Here is a 6,000-nt window from a genome sequence, read left to right as displayed (position 1 = left end):
GCCCCAGAGCTGTCCTTTCCTTTTCCCTTCCTGTGCTACAGCTGCTCTGGTTGTATGGCAACAGCCATCCTTCCTCAGGCGGTGCTATAGGACTGTGTTTTTTTCTCATCCTGCTCCATACAAATGGCTGTGCCTCCTGTACCCTGGTGGAACCATAGCTTCATTTTCTGCAAACTTCGGTCCTCCTGTGCAAACAGATTCAGACTAATGTGCTTTTCACCACATTGCTTCTGAGCTCAGCACCGGTATTTGTAAAGGAACCCCCAACCAGAAGCAGCTCATTACAAATCCCATTATCGCCATTACTTACTATTAATTTCAATGCCTGCCTTATGATTTGTAAGAAGGACAACAAATCCTGCAACAGACGATGCTCAGAAGCACTGAGACTGGTGAGCAGCGGGTTTTATTTGCCACACATTTTAGCTGGATGCTACAGAGGCTTTGCAGTTTACAGTAGGCGCTGTCACTGCATGTGGTCCATTGAAGAACAGCTTTGTTCCCAGGCATTAAACTCTGTGAGTCACTGTTTGCTGTGCCTTGCTTATTTCTTAACAACAACTTTACACTTCTCCAGGCCTTTTCTGCCTTTTTCTGCCTCCTGTTGTTTACTGGAAGCCAGGAGGAGCTGGTGAAAGGGAGAGGAGCGACTGAGGGGATGCAGGATCAGGGCCCGAGGGTGTTTTGCAGAGCTATGAGCCACGGTCAGTGGGATTTTGGCCCTGCATCAGGATCAGCCATTCACTCCCATCACTGTGCCTTGGGTATGCCACACGGGGACCATTCCATGCTCGGGTGCAGGTGACAGCACAGGTAGCAAAACCTTGCAGTGGTGGCACATTTTAGGGTGGTACACCCAGGCTGCATGGCTTTTCAGGGTCCTACAGGCAGTGTAGAACCATGCAATCGTCTGAGTTGAAGGGATCTCTAAAGGCCATGTGGTCCAACTCCCCTGCAATGAACAGGGACACCTAGAGCTGGATCAGAGTGCTCAAAACTCAGCATCTCAGCGGCAGCACCCGGCCCCCTCCCGGCCTTCCTCACACTGCTGCACTCCAAATGCTGCGTTCCAAATGCCGCGTTCCAAACGCCGCGTTCCAAACGCTGTGTTCCAAATGCTGGCTTCCAGAGCCATCTCGTGGCTCCCGCCCGTCAGCACAGCCGAGCTGCTGCACGCCGCTGCTGCCTTCCAGCTGCTTCACAACCTTCTTGCCCTCCGCACCCCTCATTTTGACGCCTCCGCGTGGGTTTTCAGCCTTGTGGGACTCTCCTCTAGCAAAACCCACCGGTGGGCAAAAGAAGGTCCTTTTGGGAAATGGGTGGTGTCGGGGACATGGCAGAGATTGGACCCTGTGTCTGTGCAGGTCCCATCCGTCCCCACGTTTGCTGCACGGCGCTGAAGCAGAGCGATCCCCGTCTGCTGGGAAGAGGACACTGCTGGATGTTTTAAATCTTCATTTCCCTACTGTGTTAGACTTTGTCTGGCAGGTGGCTCCTCTTCCCCTGCAGAGCAAAGGCAGCAGCTATGGCTGCGCTGCTTAATCCTGCACGCTGCTTGTCTGTTTAGCTGGAGATTCCCTTTCCATTGCACAAGTTAAGCCTCCAAGATGTGGGGTGATATTTTAATGTGTATCCCATAGCCCCACAGAATCTTGCTGGGTCCAAGCCATATACGCAGTCTACACTTTCCCACTGGCGTATAATTTTCTTGGCACTTTCCGTGCAACAGGTGGGCTGTGATGTAGAGCAGCACAATGTGACCGCTTCACTCTTGCCTAAGAAGAAAGATTTACTGCAGGAGACATATTACTTGCAGTTTTATGGAGATTTCTTATCTAAAGCCATCTAACACCCTATGGCGGGGGTCCACAACTTCGAGAAAGCCTCAGAACATCCAAACAAATGTTTCCAAACAGGAAAAGAGCCAAGTTACCATGTCTGCACACAAAATCGGGACGCTGAGATGGGAAATGTAGCTGAGATCACATGGAGCTATAACCCCATTTCGCCTGTCTGGGGTCCAAAGAACCTTACGTAATGCAGCCAGCCCTGGAGGGAGACGATATCTCAGATGAAAAATGACTTCCCAGGTGCCCTGGACAATGTGCTGGCTGGGCGGGCTCAGACAGCTCGCCGCGCTCTGACCTCAGGCCAATCATCAGCATATCCATCCAAGGGGTGCTCAAGCCCATAACAGGGGAGCTTCAAGTTGGATATTAGGAAACATTTGTTCTCAGAAAGAGTAGTGAGGTGTTGGCACAGGCTGCCCTGGGAGGTGGTGGAGTCACCGTCCCTGGAGGTGTTCAAAGACCATGGAGATGTGGCACTGAGGGGCATGGTCAGTGGGCATAGTGGGATGGGTCGGTGATCGAACTAGATGATCCTAGAGATCTCTTCCAACTTTAATGATACTATGATGGGCAGCTATGGACTTGATCTCAGGGGTGGGTGATATGGACTCAAGGCACCACAAAGAGGGGAGGAGCAGCCTGCAGGTACATGGACGAGCTGTTCCCCATCTTGCTGCTCAGAGCAGCTTTCCTTCATGCTCTGCACTGGGTTGCAATTGTGTTCAAGGTTCAACCCTGTGCTACAACTCAACGAGCACGTCCTGAGTTACAACCACTAGGCAGCAAGGCAACACTAGTAAATCTTAATGTGGAGGATGATAAAGTGTAAAACACAACATAAAATATAATGCATGGGTTGGTATGGAGCCTGTGAGACTCTGATCTGTTCCCATGGGGGCAAATTCTGGCTGAGTTCTGCTGATGGAGCTCACAGCAGGCCAGCTGCCATCGCAGGGCCTAGAGCTGCCCTCATGGCTCTTATCTCAATAATTCCTTGTTATTAATAACTTTTATAGTTGATGTGTGGGACTGAATGGTGTGTGCTTTTTCAGCGGGGACGAACCATTCAATCACGTAAAGCCTTGCCTAAGAGATGTTGCTAGATGAATCATTTAGGTTGATTGAGGGCTGTGTAAGTGATATATTAAAGATGTGCCAAGCAGCATTCCTTGATGGGGAAAATTATGTGTTTTCTGGCAGATTCATAAGCTGAGGAATTCATCTGTGGGTTGTTAAGGAGATTATTGTCTGGTATGTGTGTGTATGCATGGGAACGGGGATACTAGTCAGGCCAGTTTACTAGATAGGCAAAACAATCTGGTTTTGCTAAAATGAAACTGACATCCCAGGGTGATGCCAGGTAAAATGTTGACTTGTTGCATCTAACTGATCCTTTCTGTAACTCTTATACCAAGGAGACATTTGGTCCATGGACATCAGAGATGGAGGCAAGGTGGGACACGGCCAGCAGAGCTTGCTGTGAATGTGATTTCTCCTCTATCTATGATGTGTTCACGTTTTTAAAGCTTTTTTTTTTTTCTTTCCAATTTGCTGGAAATTGAGTGCCCTCTCCACTGCACCCACACACAGTCTCCTTTCAGATGAGTGTTGCCCTGCCCATGCCTCCTTTCTGCACAGATTTGGTATGAGCTCCATTTTGATTTTCATTCAGTTCTCCAGGTTGCGTTTAGAAAGGTTTCATTTTCCACAAATCTGTATCTCAGAGAGCACTCTCGGAGAGCACTCTTCTCCCCAGAGAGAAGAGAGCCAATAATTAATGCCATTAACCATGTGTCATGGACAAATCCTGCTTAGAGAGGGGCTGGAGAACCTGCAGATGGGGAGCTTATGGTCACGTCAGTCAGCTGACAGAGCAAACAAGAGAGGATGGCTCTTCAGCCCATTGACTCAGCAGCTCGGAACCCATGGCACTCAGGTACTTCGGCTTTCTCACTGTGTTCTTTATGAGGTTATTGTGGCCATTACACATCTCCCACTCACATCACCCATTATGGCTTTGAGAGATGCTTAAAGTGAATTCAAAGACAACTCAGAGTTACCTAACGTTGCCAAGAGCACTCCAACAGCCAGTAGCGTGGGCAAGGCTTAATCTTTGGAGGAGTCCGTGCTTGGTCAGGGCTGGGATGGTTTGGTACTCCTATATCAGGTTGGATATTAGGAAAAAGTTTTTCTCAGAAAGAGTGGTGAGGCATTGGAATGGGCTGCTCAGGGAGGTGGTGGAGTCATCATTCCTGGAGGTGGTCAAGAAAAGGGTAAATGTGGCACTGAGGGTCATGGCTCAGTGGGCATCGTGGTGATGAGTTGATGGATGGACTAGATGATCTTCATGGTCTTTTCCGACCTTAATGATTCTATCATTCTATGATCAGGACAACAGAGCCTGGTGTAGGTGTTGCTGTGGCCACTGAAGATAAACTTTTCTGGCTTACAATATGCAGAGGATGCAGGGAGCTGAATTTCCAGTGTTAGATCAGCAAGGCTGCAGTGGTGTGCCAACAGAGGGCTCTGGGCAAGCCATAGGTGAAAGGCTTTTCTTTGTGGTGATAGAAATACAAACAGATTAAAGGCTTTGGTTCTGACAGGCCATGGCTATCTGCTATTGGCCTCCTGAGTGATACTTGGTGCATTTCTGCCACCACAGTGCTGATGCTGGGATCAGTGAGGGATGCCCTCCCCTTTCTCCCCAGCAGAACACAACCCAAAGGACAATCCTCTTCAACTGAAAGTACCAGAACACCCAGCGTTCACCCAGGTAAGGAAATGAGTTGAGTACTCCTAGTTAGTCCCCAAATATCCTCCTCTGACCTACAGAGCCTGAAGTCCTTAGTTAACACCTTCCAGCTCCTCGTCAGTAGTGCGCATTCCTCAAGAAAGCACAATAAACCCGGTGCTTAACAAGGCTCACAAACCCACTGTGCAGCTGGGCGAGACATTTGGTGCGTTGGACAGTAAAGACAGGAATGCTTTGAAGAGCAAGCTCATGGGGCCGAGCTCGGCTCGCTCCGGAGTATCCCAGTGAGCAGCTGGGCCAGTGGAGGAGCTCAGCCTTTACGAGCTGGCAGCCTTGTGATGCCCAGCCCTGGCCCCCGTGATTTATCCCTGCAGCCCGGGATGCTCTCACTCCTGCGTTCTGCAGGGCTCTGTTCTGCATTAACTCATCAGCAGGTTGCAAAGCCAGCGCTCCCAGGGAGAAACTTTTCAAGAGAGCAGCCTGCAGGTTGTTACCTCCATTGTACGGCTGCGGGAGGGAGGAAGTCACCTCCTGGCCATGCTCTCCTCCAAGCAGAGGCAGGTTGCTTCGTGATTAAGCTCCTGATTGGTGTCTTTTGCATTTTTTTTGATAAGACACAATACGATGTCATTCAAAAAAGGACTGAAGCTATCTCAGCACAGTGGGGATGACAGAAAGACATTGGGTTCCCACCTGCATTTCCACGTTGGCACACTTCCACCGGTGGCACCTAGGGGCGCTGAGCCTTTTCTGTACTTGCATATATGCCATCAGACACAGGAGGGGTGAGCTTGGGTTATCCAGCAGATGCTCTTATTCTGACCAATATCTTTGAGAAAAATATACTTTCCTCTGAACTGCTACCCCAAAAGGAGCCGTACACTGCCACCCCACTACTGACAGTGGATTATTTCACTGAGCTGACCAGTGAGCTCTAGAAACACCTGCAGCCCAGTGATTACTCACAGCACTAATCAGAATGCCTACACGTTTTTCACTTGCAGATACCCTTTCAGTAAACTTCACAGAACATCTCTGAGACCACAGCTTGCAACAGCGGTGTCCTGACCGGCTGTGCAGCATCTCTGGGAAATCTGGATGATAGTTTTAATTGGAATGAAACATATTTGGGTACCAGAATGTCAGATTTCATATATATATATATTTGGGGGGGGGGGGGGGGGGGGGGGGGGGGGGGGGGGGTGGTGGGAGGGGGAGGAAAACTTTTAAAAGCGTTTTAAACCTCTTCCTCCACGCAGCAGCGCTCCCGTCCCCGGGCAGGCGCCCACCAGCAGGGGGGGATGGTGCCGTGCGCTCGGAGCCGGCCCCGCTCCCGCAGCGCTGCGGGGCTCCGCCGTCCCGAAGCCGGGGGTTTCCCTCCTCGCTCAGCCCCGAGCA

The sequence above is a fragment of the Numida meleagris genome, chromosome 5, assembly GCF_002078875.1.
Source record: "Numida meleagris isolate 19003 breed g44 Domestic line chromosome 5, NumMel1.0, whole genome shotgun sequence".
In the NCBI taxonomy this organism is placed as follows: Eukaryota; Metazoa; Chordata; class Aves; order Galliformes; family Numididae; genus Numida; species Numida meleagris.
Note: the sequence above shows the minus strand (reverse complement) of the source record.